The following is an 18,746-nucleotide window of genomic DNA, read 5'->3' on the forward strand; positions in this document are numbered from 1 at the left end:
TGTCCAACAGGTCAGGAGGGTTTTTCAGGTTTTGCGGGCTAATTCCTTGTGTGTGAAGGGTTCTAAGTGTATTTTTGGGGTTCAAAAGATTTCTTTTTTGGGGTACATTTTTTCCCCCTCTTCCATTGAGATGGATCCTGTCAAGGTTCGGGCTATTTGTGATTGGACGCAGCCTTCTTCTCTTAAGAGCCTTCAGAAATTTTTGGGCTTTGCTAATTTTTATCGTCGATTTATAACTGGTTTTTCTGATGTTGCTAAACCTTTGACTGATTTGACCAAAAAGGGTGCTGATGTTGCTGATTGGTCCCCTGCTGCTGTGGAGGCCTTTCGGGAGCTTAAGCGCCGCTTTTCTTCCGCCCCTGTGTTGCGTCAGCCTGATGTTACTCTTCCTTTTCAGGTTGAGGTCGATGCTTCCGAGATCGGAGCTGGGGCGGTCTTGTCGCAGAAAAGTTCCGACTGCTCCGTGATGAGACCTTGTGCGTTCTTTTCTCGAAAATTTTCGCCCGCCGAGCGAAATTATGATATTGGTAATCGGGAGCTTTTGGCTATGAAGTGGGCTTTTGAGGAGTGGCGTCATTGGCTTGAGGGGGCTAGACATCAGGTGGTGGTATTGACCGATCACAAGAATTTGATTTATCTTGAGTCTGCCAGGCGCCTGAATCCTAGACAGGCGCGCTGGTCGTTGTTTTTCTCTCGGTTTAATTTTGTGGTCTCATACTTACCAGGTTCTAAAAATGTGAAGGCGGATGCCCTTTCTAGGAGTTTTGAGCCTGATTCCCCTGGTGATTCTGAACCTACAGGTATCCTTAAGGATGGGGTGATATTATCTGCTGTTTCCCCAGACCTGCGACGGGCTTTGCAGGAGTTTCAGGCGGATAGACCTGATCGTTGCCCGCCTGGTAGACTGTTTGTTCTTGATGATTGGACCAGTAGAGTCATCTCGGAGGTTCATTCTTCTGTGTTGGCAGGTCATCCCGGGATCTTTGGTACCAGGGATTTGGTGGCTAGGTCCTTCTGGTGGCCTTCCCTGTCTCGAGATGTACGAGTTTTTGTGCAGTCTTGTGATGTTTGTGCTCGGGCCAAACCTTGTTGTTCTCGGGCTAGCGGATTGTTGTTGTCTTTGCCTATTCCGAAGAGGCCTTGGACTCACATCTCTATGGATTTTATTTCTGATCTCCCTGTTTCTCAGAAAATGTCTGTCATCTGGGTGGTGTGTGACCGTTTTTCTAAGATGGTTCATTTGGTGCCCTTGCCTAAGTTGCCTTCCTCATCCGAGTTGGTTCCTCTGTTTTTTCAAAATGTGGTTCGCTTGCATGGTATTCCGGAGAATATTGTTTCTGACAGGGGGACCCAGTTCGTGTCTAGATTTTGGCGGGCGTTCTGCGCTAGGATGGGCATTGATTTGTCTTTTTCGTCTGCGTTCCATCCTCAGACTAATGGCCAGACTGAGCGAACTAATCAGACCTTGGAGACTTATTTGAGGTGTTTTGTGTCTGCGGATCAGGATGACTGGGTTGCCTTTTTGCCGTTGGCGGAGTTTGCCCTCAATAATCGGGCTAGTTCTGCCACTTTGGTTTCTCCTTTCTTTTGCAATTCGGGGTTTCATCCTCGTTTTTCTTCCGGTCAGGTGGAGTCTTCGGATTGTCCTGGAGTGGATACTGTGGTGGATAGGTTGCGTCGGATTTGGGGACAGGTGGTGGACAATTTGGAGTTGTCCCAGGAGAAGACTCGGCATTTTGCTAACCGCCGTCGTCCTGTTGGTCCTCGTCTTCGTGTTGGGGACTTGGTGTGGTTGTCTTCTCGTTTTGTCCCTATGAGGGTTTCTTCTCCTAAGTTTAAGCCTCGGTTCATCGGCCCGTATAAGATTTGGGAGATTCTTAACCCCGTGTCCTTTCGATTGGACCTCCCAGCATCTTTTTCTATCCATAATGTCTTCCATCGGTCATTATTGCGCAGGTATGAGGTACCGGTTGTGCCTTCCGTTGAGCCTCCCGCTCCGGTGTTGGTTGAGGGTGAATTGGAGTACGTTGTGGAGAAGATCTTGGACTCCCGTGTTTCCAGACGGAAACTTCAGTATCTGGTCAAGTGGAAGGGCTACGGTCAAGAGGATAATTCTTGGGTGACAGCCTCTGATGTTCATGCCTCTGATTTGGTCCGTGCCTTTCATAGGGCTCGTCCTGATCGCCCTGGTGGTTCTTGTGAGGGTTCGGTGCCCCCTCCTTGAGGGGGGGGTACTGTTGTGAGTTGGTTTTTGGGCTCCCCCGGTGGTCACTGGTGGTACTGGACTTGTGTGCTTCACTTTCTCTGTTCACCTGTTTCCATCAGGGTATGGGTGTATCCTATTTAGCCTTGCTGCTCAGTTATTCTAGTGCCGGCCATCAATGTAACCAGAGCCTTTCTGTTGCATGTTCCTGCTTCTAGACTACTATCAGCTAAGTTGGACTCTTAGTCCTAAGTTTGTTTTGCATTTTTGTTCCAGTTCACAGTTATGTTATTTTTCTGTAGCTGGAAGCTCTTGTGGGCCGAAATTGCCACTCCGGTGTCATGAGTTGACACATGTCTTAAAGTAATTTCGGGATGGTATTTTAATAGGGTTTTCAGCTGACCGTGAAGTTCCCTATTGTATCTTCTTGCTATCTAGTAAGCGGACCTCGCTTTGCTGAACCTACCTTCATACTGCGTATGTCTTTTCCTCTGAATATATTGACGGTGGGCTTCTGTCTCCTTTTTGGGGGAATTTCCCTAGAGGTAAGCCAGGTCTGTCTTTTCCTCTATTAGGGTTAGTTAGTCCTCCGGCTGGCGCTAGGCGTCTAGGGATAAAACGTAGGTACGCCACCCGGCCACTGTTAGTTGTGCGGTAGGTTTAGCTCACGGTCAGCTCGAGATTCCATCACCCAAGAGCTGTTCTGTTATTTATGTTCTCTGACGTTTCCTTGCCATTGGGAACCATGACACCTGTCTCTCCGCCGTGCCTGCCCTGCGCTCCAGTCTTGTCTGCCCTGTCTCTCCGCCGTGCCTGCCCTGCGCTCCAGTCTTGTCTGCCCTGTCTCTCCGCCGTGCCTGCCCTGCGCTCCAGTCTTGTCTGCCCTGTCTCTCCGCCGTGCCTGCCCTGTGCTCCAGTCTTGTCTGCCCTGTCTCTCCGCCGTGCCTGCCCTGCGCTCCAGTCTTGTCTGCCCTGTCTCTCCGCCGTGCCTGCCCTGCGCTCCAGTCTTGTCTGCCCTATCTCTCCGCTGTGCCTGCCCTGCGTTCGTCTTGTCTGCCCTGTCTCTCCGCCGTGCCTGACCAGCGTACTTGCCTTGTCTGCCCTGTGTCCCCGTCGTGCCTGCTGTGCGTTCCTGCTGTCAGCCCAGTCTCTCCACCGTGCCTGTCCTGCGTACTTGCCTTGTCAGCCCTGTCTCCACCGTGTCTGCCCTGCGTTCCTGCCTTGTCAGCCCAGTGTCTTTGCCTTGCCTTCTCCGTGTTCCAGTCTTGCCCACTCGGTGTCTCCGCTGTGTCTATCCTCTTCTTTTGTTTTAGTAGCCATCCCTTTGGCTTCAGTTGTTGTGTCTCCATCCCCCTTGGGCCTGCTCCTAACGCTCCCTGTATAGGGGGTGGTTCCATCTGGTCCGCTCGTCCTCGGGGGCTCTAGAGTCACGACCCAGAGGGTCCACTCTCTGGTTCTTCTCTGAATCCTTACACTCGTAGTTGGACAACCGGGCCATCCATCGCTGTTCCAATGTGCCCAACTTTTTGGATTCCAGGTGAGTCAGCGGATTATTGTCTGTGAAGACGGTGAACTTTGCTGAAGCCAGGTATGTGGGTTTTTGTATTTGATGGTAACAATAAAGTATCTTAGTTTTAATAAAAAAAGGGGGGTTTATATGTGATACTAGAAGCCAGGTAGTGTTTGAATCGCTCAGTCACAGCCCAGAGTATGGTGAGAAACTCCAGCTTGAAGGAACTATAGTTGTCTGGGTTCCTTTCAGTGGGACGAAGCTTCCTGCTGGCATAGGTGATCACTCCCTCTCTGCCCTTGGGACAACAATGCTCCCAATCCCACGTTGCTGGCGTCAGTGTAAAGTATGAATGGCTGGTTATAGTCAGGGTGGGCCAGGACTTCATCTCCCATAAGAGCCAACTTCAACCGGATGAAGAATTCTTCCAACCTGTCATTCCACTCAAATAGAGGATTCTTGTTCTTGGCCTTCTTGGATTGGCCCACTAGCAGGTCTTGCAGGGGTGCTGCTATCTTAGTGAAGCCCTTGATGAATCTCCGGTAGTAACCTACCAACCCGAGGCACTGCCGTACTTCATGAATGTTGCTGGGTTTTGTGCAGTCCCTGATCATGGTGACTTCGTCAGGGTCTGGTGCCACACCTTCGGTGCTTACCATGTGGCATAGGTACTGCACCTTGGGCTTCAACAGGTGGCACTTAGCTTCACTTTCAGGCCAAAGTTGGACAGGGCTTCAAACACCTCGGCCAGGTGCTTCAAATGGTCTTCATAGGTTTTGGAGAAGACGATGACGTCATCCAGGTACAACAGAAAGGTTTCAAAGTTCTTGTGCCCGAGGCAACACACCATCATCCTCTGGAATGTCCCTTGTGCGTTGCAGTCCTAATGGCATGTAGTTGAACTCAGAGAGGCCCATTGGTGTCGTGAAGGCGGTCTTCTCTTTATCTGCCACGGGAACCTGCCAATACCAACTCGTGAGATCTAAAGTGGAAAAATAGTGAGCAGATTTCAGTGAAGCTGATTCCTCTATTCTGGGTAATGGGTAGGCATCCTTATGTGTAATGCTGTTAATCTGCCTGTAGTCAACACACATCCTCACTGTACCATCCTTTCTGACGGGGACTAATGGAGCTGCCCAGAGGCTACAACTGTCTCTGATCATCCCAGCCTCCTTCATCTCCCGTAACATACCCTTGGCACATTGATAGTGAGCTGGAGGTACAGGACAGTACCTCTCTTTAATGGGCGGATGATCTCCGGTGGGAATATGGTGTTGGACCCCTTTTACCTGCCCAAAGACTAGTGGGTGTTTGCTGAATACCCGCTCATATTCTTGGACCACCCGGTAAGCCCCATTCTTTTGGGGCAAAGGAGTGGAGTCAGTGCTTATGTGTAACTTCTGACACCAATCCTCCCGCTGTCCTTCAGAGCCATTGTCCTCTGCCTGGTCGGACGGGACCAAGGATTCTGTTGCTTGTATTGCATTGTGACTGACAGTGAACAGTTTAGCAAGAGTGGCATATTTGGGTAAATGGACCTTTTTCTCCCCACAATTCAGGATGAGTATTGGTACCCTTCCCTTACGGACATCGACTACCCCCCTCTGGCTGTCAGGATGGTGGGCCTACTATCAGAATACACTGGTTCTACTAGGGCCTGGTAGTCTTGACCCCTGAGGCCTTTTGTTGCTTGACACCAGATTATGAAACTTAACTTTTATTGTATTAAAAAGTAAAAATCTAAATGACGTCACCCAAAAAGACTTTTTAAAAAAAAAGAACTACTACATGGTGTAACCTGTTTAAGGAATATACCATGTCTGAGTTAGTACTCCTAGGGGCTTAATGAGGACAGCACTTGCAATGGCCCAATGTGCTATCACTCAATCCCAAGGTGCCTTATCTATATATATAATTGTCTAAGGGTTTTTCCATCTGTCTGTCTGTCTGTCCAGGAAATCCCGCGTCTCTGATTCTCTGAGTCCAATCAGCGACGGGCACAGCATGGCGACGATGATGTCATAATGGAAATCCCGCGTCTCTGAGTGGTCGAGGCCGCCAGGCCTCAACCAATCAGCTACAGGCACAGTATTGACATAGATGTCATAATGGTTGCCATGGCGACGATGATGTCATAAAGGTTGGCTCGACCAATCAGCGACAGCACTTGCAATGGCCCAATGTGCTATCACTCAATCCCAAGGTGCCTTATCTACTATATAATTGTCTAAGGGTCACTTCCGTCTTTCTTTCTGTCACGGATATTCATTGGTTGCGGCCTCTGTCTGTCATGGAACCCAAGTCGTTGATTGGTCGTGGCAAAACAGCCATGACCAATCAGCGACGGGCACAGTCCGGCGGAAAAATGGTCGCTCCTTCCTCCCCGCAGTCAGTGCCCGCTCCGTACTCCCCTCCAGTCTGCCCTCACACAGGGTTAATGGCAGCGGTAACGGACCGCGTTATGCCGCGGTGTAATGCACTCCGTTACCGCCGCTATTAACCCTGTGTGACCAACTTTTTACTATTCAGGCTGCCTATGCAGCATGAATAGTAAAACGATCTAATGTTAAAAATAATAAAAAATCGTTATATACTCACCGTCCGTCGGCCCCCAGATCGACAACAGGCCTTTCCTGCTCGCGACGCTCCGGTAACCGGTCCATGCTGCGATCTCGTGAGATGATGACGTAGCGGTCTCGCGAGACCGCTACGTCATCATCTCACGAGACCGCAATGCACTCTTGAGACTGGAGCGCACGAGCAGCGTCGGGAACCACTTTGCTTGGATCCGGAGCTCCAGAAGGTGAGTATATAACTATTTTTTATTTTATTTCTTTTTTTTTTAACAGGGATATGATGCCCACATTGCTATATACTGCGTGGGCTGTGCAATATACTATGTGGGCTGGGCAATATGCTACATGGGCTGGGCAATATGCTACATGGGCTGTGCTATATACACTACGTGGCTGGGCAATATACTACATGTTCTGGGCAATATACTACGTGGCTGGGCAATATACTACATGGGCTGTGCTATATACTACGTGGCTGGGCAATATACTACGTGGCTGTGCAATATACTACGTGGCTGTGCAATATACGTGAGCTGGGCAATATACAACGTGAGCTGGGCAATGTACAACGTGGGCTGCGCAATGTACAACGTGGGCTGCGCAATGTACTGCGTGGGCTGCGCAATGTACTGCGTGGGCTGCGCAATGTACTGCGTGGGCTGCGCAATGTACTGCGTGGGCTGCGCAATGTACTGCGTGGGCTGCGCAATGTACTGCGTGGGCTGCGCAATGTACTGCGTGGGCTGCGCAATGTACTGCGTGGGCTGCGCAATGTACTGCGTGGCTGCGCAATATACTACATGGCCTGTGCTATACACTTCGCATACATATTCTAGAATACCCGATGCGTTAGAATCGGGCCACCATCTAGTTTATTAATAGCGATGCATATATGCAACGACACTTCTAAGATGCAAAAATGCAAATTGCCTCTTCTGAGAAAAGAGGTCTTAACTCTATAGCGCCACCTGTTGGAAGTAGCGATCCTACAAGTCACAATCAACCCTTAAACGAGTCGTGCAATATGACTTAGGATAAAAGCCAAATCAGTATCTCAATTCGCAGACACGGTGTTTCGGGCTGTTGGCCCTCGTCAGTGCGAAGCATGAGAACTGATTTGGCTAGGTGAGAGGCTCTGGACTGGGGTCTAAGGGGTATCGTTTCTCCTTATGGAGAGTGACATACCATCTCTGGCTTGTCAAGGTAAGGAGGCTTATTTGCCGTACAATGCTCCTCTGGGAATTTAAATATGCAAATTGCCTCTTCTGAGAAAAAGAGGACTTAACTCTATAGCGCCACCTGTGGGAAGTAGCGATCCTACAAGTCACAATCAACCCTCTAACGAGTCGTGCAATATGACTTAGGATAAAAGCCAAATCAGTATCTCAATTCGCAGACACGGTGTTTCGGGCTGTTGGCCCTCGTCAAGATGCAAAAACAAATAAATAGGTAACCCTGGTTGCATAAATATCAGCAGGTATCATGAGAGATGAAAAAAGGGGGTAAGGTCAAATGGTAAGATAACAAATGTATCAATATTGGAATGATCTCACCAATTGCTGAGGACAGGTAAGGCTACTTTCACACTAGCGTCGGACGACGCACGACGAATTGCGTCGTTGCGATGTACCGACGCTAGCAGTGAATGCGCCGCACAACGGGGGCAGCGGATGCTGTTTTTCAATGCATCTGCTGCCCCATTATGAGGTGCGGGGAGGCGGGGGCGGAGTTCCGGCCGCGCATGCACGGTCGGAAAAGACGGGAACGACGCAGCAAAAAACGTTACAAGCAACTTTTTTGGTGGCGACGGTCCGACGCAACCGTCGCACGACAGTTGCGACGTGTGGCAATGCGTCGCTAATGCAAGTCAATGGAGAAAAAACGCATCCTGCAAGCACTTTTGCAGGATGCGTTTTTTCTACAAAACGACGCATAGCGACGTGCAGTGCACGACGCTAGTGTTAAAGTAGCCTAAGGCGGAGCCGAAGTTTGCTGGAGTGGAAGAGTCCATTATACAACAGCGTCGGGAGACAATGCCCTGTCAATCCCTAAGGGGCTATCAATAAAACTGAATCCCCAAGCTCCCGCCCTTACAAGGGCAGTTCACATCTACCCCTAAATTGTAAAAAAAAAATTTTAAAAAAGTCTTTTTTGGTGACGTCATTTTGATTTTTACTTTTTAATACAATAAAAGTTAAGTTTTATAATTCCTGCTTATGCTATGTTCCCAGATCTTTGGTAGGATCATTTGATACATCTGAAATCATATAGTGCTTTTTTCACAGACTCGACACCAGATTAACATTTCACTCCATGGGGGTATTGCAATGGGGATAGGTTCACTCACTCTGATCCTGCCGATTTCTCCACCAGACAGTTCTACCTGTTATCTGCATCAGGACTTTGATCTCTTTTTGGAAGACACGCTGCTCACCGGAGCCAAGACAGTTTTCTATCACATTAGTACCTAAGGTCATCATTGGGTTACATTCTCGCCGATCAATATCTACAATTACCAGACCTTGGGCTTTCAGCTCTACTCGCCCTACCTTAATGGTCACTTCCTTATACCCCGCTTGTGGCAAATGTTGACCATTGCTGGCAACTATTGTTAAATCACTATCTGGGCTGTGACCAATATCAAAGTCAGCCTAGCACAGTTTGTAAAGAATATATGGCATAGTCGTCATCTGAGAGCCAGTGTCCAGTAAAGTGTTCATCGATATTCCGTCAATCACAACTGGGAGGACCGGTCGTCCTCCGACGTACCTGGCTCGTTAACTTTGTGGGCCTGGTCATCCTACTCCTGGGGGTTGGCCCTCTGCCTTATGGTTTACCCATTAAACTTGCAGAATCTTGCGATGTGTCCCGCCTTGCTGCAGCGGTGACAAATGGGTCGTCTGTCCTGGTTGTAGCAGTCATGCGGTCTCTCCCTCTGGTCGGTGGGATCCTCTTCTGCCATCGCCACGGGACGTCATCTGGACTGGAAGCCAGCTGGATCTTCTGCTTTGGGGACACTTAGATGGATTGCACGGTTTTGGCTAGTGCAGCCACACTTTTGGTCAGTTGTTGGATCTGGAGGCGCAGTCCTGCAGCAGGGTCATTATCCAGGGTCTGCGCGTCGGCCTCAACGGGGGCCTGAGGAAAGATGCCACCTCATGGTGGTATATAATTGCTGAGCGCCTAGGGGGCGCTGTGCGGTTGAAATTTGGTTCATTCAGCACCCGGATGGCACTATCTTTAAAGTGTCAAAGTCCAGGTCAGGGTTCTGTAGGGACAAGATGTGCAACTGTGTCCTGTGGCTGCTGGACAGGAGTCCCTCAATAAATTGCTCCTTTAACAATCTATCCCGATCATGCATACTGTCAGGGTCAACCTGCTTAATGGCCTGCAGTGCCTCCTGGAGATTAAGGGCATAGTCCCGTATACTGTCCTGCACCCTTTGTTTACACCCAAAGAATATCATCTTTATCTCTGCTGCAGTGCAGGTGTCCTTCAGCCTGGCCAGGATTTGTTGAACAGTTCTTTTATCAGTGTCCAGCCAGGACTTTACCTCCCTCTGAGCTGCACCAGTTAACTGGCCAGTGAGGATGCTGACCTTTTGATTTTCAGACAGGGGGTACACTTCAAACAAACTGCAGTCTTTCCTTAAAGGGAACCTGTCACCTGAATTTGGCGGGACCTTCAATCCAATATTGCGGCCAGCATGCAGCCAGCGGGTAAGGAAAGGGTGAATCAAACACCCAAAAACCCCGCCCATATGACCCAAAACCGGTCCCGCCAAATTCAGGTGACAGGTTCCCTTTAAAATCGTTCAGAGTGTGTGACTCCCACAAATACTGGGGTAAACAGGCTGCTCTCAGTATGTATGGCATTGATAACGGCATTATGGGAGCTGTGGCTGCGGTCGCCGCTGGATCCGGTCGGTTTATGGAGGCTGCACCCGTCACTTGGTCTGGCTGTACCATGGGGGCTGCGGCCACCGCTGGGTCTGGCGACATTATTGGGGCTGCGGCTGCCGCTTGGTCTGGTTGTATCATGGGGGCTGCGGCTGCGATCGCTGCTGAATGTTGCATTATGAGAGCTGCGGTAGCTGCTAAATCTCCACCCGAGTTGGGCATTTTCTTCCCCCCTCAGTGAACCTCAGCCAAGCTCCGTTTACCTTTAGGGTGCGTGTCCACTGTCCGGATTCACAGTGCTTTGGAGGGAGCGGACACCCGCTCCGCCAAAGGGCCGCCCCCTTCTGTACGCGCGGTGATTCTGGATGTGTTTATTGCACACATCTGGAATCTCCGCACCCCATACATAGGGCCCTGTTTTACCTTGCAGTGATGGAGCGTCGCCACAAGGTAAACAGACATGCTGCGTTCTAAAGACGGGCAGCATGTCCGTAAACGCAGGGCCGCCGGATGCGTGTTCACATGCATAGTGGAGACGGGGTTTTATAAAATCCCCTCCACTATGCTGTAACATCTGGACACTGCGGGTTGTACGCAGCGTTCAATCCGCAGCTAACTCCTGGTCTCCAAGTCGCGACTTCCTGCTTTTCACTCGCTCACAATCGAGCACAGCTCCAGCTTCACTTTGACCGCTGACGTCAGTGCGCGGGCAGGTGTTGTGAACTATACTTCTTGGCTCCCTCTTGTGGTCACTAGTGATTTGGCACTTGGATTGTCTTTTACCAGGTTGGTACTCACCTGCTTCGTTAGGCCTGGGGTGTTGTTATTTAAACTTCCTGGATTCTCAGTCCAGTGCCTGGCATCGTTGTAATCAGTTCATTTCTGTTTGCTCCTGTCTTCAGGTCCTGGTTCTTTGCAAGATAAGCTAAGTCCTGCTTTCTTATTTTTTGTTATTTTGCTTTGTTCATATTTTTGTCCAGCTTGTACAATATGTGATTCCTGATATTGCTGGAAGCTCTAGGGGGCTGATATTCTCCCCCCTCACCGTTAGTCGGTTTGGGGGTTCTTGGATATTCAGCGTGGATATTTTGCAGGGTTTTTTGCTGACCATATAAGTCATCTTACTATTTTCTGCTATTAGTCAGTGGGCCTCTCTTTGCTAAAATCTAGTTCATTCTTACGTTTGTCTTTTCTTCTTACCTCACCGTTATTATTTGTTGGGGGCTTGTATTACTTTGGGGTCTTTTCTCTGGAGGCAAGAGAGGTCTTATTTTCCCTGATAGGGTTAGTTAGTTCTCCGGCTGGCGCGAGACGTCTAGGATCAACGTAGGCACGTTCCCCGGCTACTGTTATTGTTTGTGCTAGGATCAGGTATATGGTCAGCCTAGTTACCACGTCCCTATGAGCTGGTATTTATGTTTGCAGACTTTTGCTGTAATCTCTGAGATCCTTGCCATTGGGATCATAACAGTATGCCAGGCCATGAATAGTTAATGCATTGCAGAAGTGGGATTAAAAGAAAAGGAGTTCTGAGTTTTTTTTTCTCCTCTTTCTTCCTTCCCCTTTTTTTCTCAGAGTGGCTGTAAGCTTTGCTGCAGACATGAATGTTCAGACCTTGATTACTAGTGTGGATTCAGGTGCTGCCCTGAGTCTTATGGACTTGTCGTTTGCCAAGCGCTGCGGTTTTGTCCTGGAGCCTTTAAAAATTCCTATTCCTCTCAGAGGAATTGATGCTACGCCACTGGCGGAAAATAAACCGCAGTTTTGGACACAAGTGACCATGTGCATGACTCCTGAACATCGGGAGGTGATTCGTTTTCTTGTTCTGCATAAAATGAGTGATTTGCCATGGTTACAGACCCATAATCCTGTTTTGGATTGGAAGGCTATGTCTGTTGTTATGACCCCAATGGCGAGGGTCTCAGAGATATCAGCCAGTCTGCGAAGTACAAAAATCCAGCTCATAGGGCAGTGGTAACTGGGTTAACCATATATCTACTCCTAACGCCAACACTAGAAGTAGCCGGGGAACATGCCTACGTTGGTCGCTAGATGTCTCGCGCGAGCCGGAGAGCTAACTACCCCTAGAAGAGGAAAACAAAGACCTCTCTTGCCTCCAGAGAAAGGACCCCAAAAGTAGGATACAAGCCCCCCACAAATAATAACGGTGAGGTAAGAGGAAATGACAAACACAGAGATGAACTAGGTTTAGCAAAGAGAGGCCCACTTACTAATAGCAGAATGTAGAAAGATAACTTATATGGTCAACAAAAACCCTATAAAAAATCCACGCTGGAGATTCAAGAACCCCCGAACCGTCTAACGGCCCGGGGGGAGAACACCAGCCACCCTAGAGCTTCCAGCAAGGTCAGGATACAGATAATATACAAGCTGGACAAAAATGCAAACAAAAACAAATAGCAAAAAGCAAGAAAGCAGACTTAGCTTAATCAAACAGGAACCAGGATCAGAAGACAAGAGCACTACAGATTAGCTCTGATATCAACGTTGCCAGGCATTGAACTGAAGGTCCAGGGAGCTTATATAGCAACACCCCTGACCTAACGACCCAGGTGAGCATACAAGGGATGAATGACATACCCAGAGTCAAATCACTAGTAGCCACTAGAGGGAGCCAAAAGGTAAATTCACAACAGTACCCCCCCCTTAGTGAGGGGTCACTGAACCCTCACCAAGACCACCAGGGCGATCAGGATGAGCGGCGTGAAAGGCACGAACTAAATCGGCCGCATGCACATCAGAGGCGACCACCCAGGAATTATCCTCCTGACCATAGCCCTTCCACTTGACCAGGTACTGAAGCCTCCGCCTGGAGAGACGAGAATCTAAGATCTTCTCCACCACGTACTCCAACTCGCCCTCAACCAACACCGGAGCAGGAGGCTCAGCAGAAGGAACCACAGGCACAACGTACCGCCGCAACAAGGACCTATGAAATACGTTGTGAATGGCAAACGACACCGGAAGATCCAGGCGAAAGGATACAGGATTAAGGATCTCCAATATCTTGTAAGGACCAATGAATCGAGGCTTAAATTTGGGAGAGGAGACCTTCATAGGAACAAATCGAGAAGACAGCCATACCAAATCCCCAACACGAAGTCGGGGACCCACACCGCGGCGGCGGTTGGCAAAACGCTGAGCCTTCTCCTGTGACAACTTCAAGTTGTCCACCACATGATTCCAGATCCGCTGCAACCTATCCACCACAGAATCCACTCCAGGACAGTCAGAAGGCTCCACATGTCCCGAGGAAAAACGAGGATGGAAACCGGAGTTGCAGAAAAATGGCGAAACCAAGGTGGCAGAACTAGCCCGATTATTAAGGGCAAATTCAGCCAACGGCAAGAAGGTCACCCAATCATCCTGATCAGAAGAGACAAAACACCTCAAATACGCCTCCAGAGTCTGATTAGTTCGTTCCGTTTGTCCGTTAGTCTGTGGATGAAAAGCGGACGAAAATGACAATTCAATGCCCATCCTACCACAAAAGGATCGCCAGAACCTGGAAACAAACTGGGATCCTCTGTCCGACACAATATTCTCAGGAATGCCGTGCAAACGAACCACGTTCTGGAAGAACACAGGAACCAGATCAGAAGAGGAAGGCAGCTTAGGCAAAGGAACCAGATGGACCATCTTGGAGAAACGATCACATATCACCCAGATGACAGACATGCCCTGAGACACAGGAAGATCCGAAATGAAATCCATAGAGATGTGTGTCCAAGGTCTCTTCGGGACAGGCAAGGGCAAGAGCAACCCGCTGGCACGTGAACAGCAAGGCTTAGCTCGAGCACAAGTACCACAGGACTGCACAAATGACCGCACATCCCCTGACAAGGAAGGCCACCAAAAGGACCTGGCCACCAGATCTCTGGTGCCAAAAATTCCCGGGTGCCCTGCCAACACTGAGGAATGAACCTCGGAAATGACTCTGTTGGTCCATTTAGCAGGCACAAACAATCTGTCAGGTGGACAAGAGTCAGGCCTACCAGCCTGAAATCTCTGCAACACACGTCGCAGATCTGGAGAAATAGCTGACAAGATAACTCCTTCCTTAAGAATACCCACAGGTTCAGCGACTCCAGGAGCATCAGGCACAAAGCTCCTAGACAGAGCATCGGCCTTCACATTCTTAGAACCTGGTAAATACGAGACCACAAAGTCAAAACGGGAGAAAAACAATGACCAGCGGGCCTGTCTAGGATTCAGGCGTTTAGCAGACTCGAGATACATCAGATTTTTGTGATCAGTCAATACCACCACACGATGCTTAGCACCCTCGAGCCAATGACGCCACTCCTCAAATGCCCACTTCATGGCCAACAACTCCCGATTGCCCACATCATAATTTCGCTCTGCCGGCGAAAACTTCCTAGAGAAAAAGGCACAAGGTCTCATAGTAGAGCAACCAGGGCCTCTCTGCGACAAAACGGCCCCTGCCCCAATCTCCGAAGCATCCACCTCAACCTGAAAGGGAAGTGAGATGTCAGGCTGGCACAAAACAGGCGCCGAAGTAAACCGGCGTTTCAACTCCTGGAAAGCCTCCACGGCAGCAGGAGCCCAGTTAGCCACATCAGAGCCTTTCTTGGTCATATCCGTCAACGGTTTAACAACGCTAGAAAAATTAGCGATAAAACGACGGTAGAAGTTAGCAAAACCCAAGAACTTCTGAAGACTCTTAACTGACGAGGGTTGAGTCCAATCATGAATAGCTCGGACCTTGACTGGGTCCATCTCCACAGCAGAAGGGGAAAAAATGAACCCTAAAAAGGGAACCTTCTGTACACCAAAGAGACACTTTGAGCCTTTAACAAACAAAGAATTTTCACGCAAAATCTTGAAAACCATCCTGACCTGCTCCACATGCGAGTCCCAATCATCAGAAAAAAACAGAATATCATCCAGATAAACGATCAAAAATCTATCCAGATACTTCCGGAAGATGTCATGCATAAAGGACTGAAAAACTGAAGGTGCATTAGAGAGCCCAAATGGCATCACCAAGTACTCAAAATGACCTTCGGGCGTATTGAATGCGGTTTTCCATTCATCTCCTTGCTTAATGCGCACAAGGTTGTACGCACCACGAAGGTCTATCTTGGTGAACCACTTGGCACCTTTAATCCGGGCAAACAAGTCTGACAACAGCGGCAAAGGATACTGAAATTTGACAGTGATCTTATTTAAAAGCCGATAGTCAATACAAGGCCTCAAAGATCCGTCCTTTTTGGCCACAAAAAAGAATCCCGCACCAAGAGGGGAAGAAGAAGGACGGACATGCCCCTTCTCCAGAGACTCCTTGATATATGAACGCATCGCGGTATGTTCAGGTACCGACAGATTAAACAGTCTTCCCTTAGGAAACTTACTGCCTGGAATCAAATCTATTGCACAGTCACATTCCCTATGAGGAGGCAATGCACTTGACCTAGACTCGCTGAAGACATCCTGATAATCAGACAAATACGCCGGAACTTCCGAAGGCGTAGAAGTAGCAATAGACACGGGCAGGGAATCTCCATGAATTCCATGACAGCCCCAACTTGACACTGACATTGCCTTCCAGTCCAAGACTGGATTATGGGTCTGTAACCATGGCAAACCCAAAACAACCAAATCATGCATCTTATGCAGAACAAGAAAACGTATCACCTCCCGATGTTCAGGAGTCATGCACATGGTAACCTGTGTCCAAAACTGCGGTTTATTTTCTGCCAATGGCGTAGCATCAATACCCCTAAGAGGGATAGGATTTTCTAATGGCTCAAGAACAAAACCGCAGCGCTTGGCAAATGACAGATCCATAAGACTCAGGGCAGCACCTGAATCCACAAACGCCATGACAGGATACGACGACAGTGAGCAAATCAAAGTTACAGATAGAATAAACTTAGGTTGCAAATTACCAATGGCGACAGGACTAACAACCTTAGTAGGACGCTTAGAGCATGCTGAGATAACATGTGTAGAATCACCACAGTAGTAACACAAGCCATTCTGGCGTCTATGAATTTTCCGCTCATTTCTAGTCAGGATTCTATCACATTGCATTAAATCAGGTGCCTGTTCAGATAACACCATGAGGGAATTTGCGGTTTTGCGCTCCCGCAACCGCCGGTCAATTTGAATTGCCAGGGCCATGGAATCATTCAGACCTGTGGGAATGGGAAAACCCACCATCACATTCTTAATGGCTTCAGAAAGGCCATTTCTAAAATTTGCAGCCAATGCACACTCGTTCCACTGGGTCAGCACGGACCATTTCCGAAATTTTTGGCAATACACTTCAGCCTCGTCCTGGCCCTGAGACATAGCCAGCAAGGCTTTTTCTGCCTGAATCTCAAGATTGGGTTCCTCATAAAGCAAACCGAGCGCCAGAAAAAACGCATCAATATCAGCCAATGCCGGATCTCCTGGCGCCAGCGAGAAAGCCCAATCCTGAGGGTCGCCCCGTAAAAAAGAAATAACAATTTTCACTTGCTGAGCGGAGTCTCCAGAGGAACAGGGTCTCAGGGACAAAAACAATTTACAATTATTCCTGAAATTTCTAAACTTAAATCGGTCTCCGGAAAACAGTTCAGGAATCGGTATCTTAGGTTCTGACATAGGATTTCTGGTAACAATCTTGTATGCCCTGCACACGAGCAGCAAGCTGGTCCACACTTGTAATCAAGGTCTGGACATTCATGTCTGCAGCAATCACAAGCCACTCAGAGGTAAAGGGGAAAAGAAAAAAAAATGAGAAAAAGAAAAAAAAAAAACAAACTCAGAACTTTCTTTCTTATAATCCCGCTTCTGCAATGCATTTAACATTTAATACTGGCCTGGCAAACTGTTATGACCCCAATGGCGAGGGTCTCAGAGATATCAGCCAGTCTGCGAAGTACAAAAATCCAGCTCATAGGGCAGTGGTAACTGGGTTAACCATATATCTACTCCTAACGCCAACACTAGAAGTAGCCGGGGAACATGCCTACGTTGGTCGCTAGATGTCTCGCGCCAGCCGGAGAGCTAACTACCCCTAGAAGAGGAAAACAAAGACCTCTCTTGCCTCCAGAGAAAGGACCCCAAAAGTAGGATACAAGCCCCCCACAAATAATAACGGTGAGGTAAGAGGAAATGACAAACACAGAGATGAACTAGGTTTAGCAAAGAGAGGCCCACTTACTAATAGCAGAATGTAGAAAGATAACTTATATGGTCAACAAAAACCCTATCAAAAATCCACGCTGGAGATTCAAGAACCCCCGAACCGTCTAACGGCCCGGGGGGAGAACACCAGCCACCCTAGAGCTTCCAGCAAGGTCAGGATACAGATAATATACAAGCTGGACAAAAATGCAAACAAAAACAAATAGCAAAAAGCAAGAAAGCAGACTTAGCTTAATCAAACAGGAACCAGGATCAGAAGACAAGAGCACTACAGATTAGCTCTGATATCAACGTTGCCAGGCATTGAACTGAAGGTCCAGGGAGCTTATATAGCAACACCCCTGACCTAACGACCCAGGTGAGCATACAAGGGATGAATGACATACCCAGAGTCAAATCACTAGTAGCCACTAGAGGGAGCCAAAAGGTAAATTCACAACAGTCTGTGTCGAGTTGGGGTTGTCAGGGAATTCATTGCGATTCTCCGCCGGTGTCTATTGCTACTTCTACTCCTTCAGAGGTTCCTGAGTATTTGTGTGACTATCAGGATGTATTCAGTGAGTCCAGGTCCAGTGATCTTCCTCCTCATAGGGACTGTGACTGCGCTATAGATTTGATTCCTGGCAGTAAATTTCCTAAGGGACGATTATTTAATTTGTCTGTACCTGAGCATGCCGCGATGCGTTCTTATGTCAAGGAGTCTTTGGAGAAGGGGCATATTCATCCATCCTCTTCCCCTCTTGGTGCGGGATTCTTTTTTGTGGCCAAGAAGGACGGGTCTTTGAGACCTTGTATAGACTATCGGCTTCTGAGTAAAATCACTGTTAAGTTTCAGTATCCTTTGCCACTATTGTCAGACTTGTTTGCTCGAATTAAGGGTGCCAAGTGGTTCACCAAGATAGATCTTCGTGGTGCGTACAACCTTGTGCGCATTAGGCAGGGAGATGAATGGAAAACTGCATTCAATACGCCCAAAGGTCATTTTGAATACGTGGTGATGCCCTTTGGGCTCTCTAATGCTCCTTCAGTGTTTCAGTCCTTTATGCATGATATCTTCCGGAAGTATCTGGATAAATTTATGATTGTTTATCTGGATGATATTCTGGTTTTCTCGGATGATTGGGATTCTCATGTAAAGCAGGTCAGGATGGTGTTTCAGGTTTTGCGTGATAATGCTTTGTTTGTGAAGGGCTCAAAGTGTCTCTTTGGAGTGCAGAAGGTTTCCTTTTTGGGTTTTATTTTCTCCCCTTCTGCTGTGGAGATGGACCCAGTCAAGGTCCGAGCTATTCATGATTGGACTCAGCCCACGTCTGTTAAGAGTCTTCAGAAGTTCTTGGGGTTTGCTAATTTCTACCGTCGCTTTATCGCTAATTTTTCTA

The sequence above is a fragment of the Ranitomeya variabilis genome, chromosome 2 (assembly GCF_051348905.1).
Source record: "Ranitomeya variabilis isolate aRanVar5 chromosome 2, aRanVar5.hap1, whole genome shotgun sequence".
Taxonomy (NCBI): Eukaryota; Metazoa; Chordata; class Amphibia; order Anura; family Dendrobatidae; genus Ranitomeya; species Ranitomeya variabilis.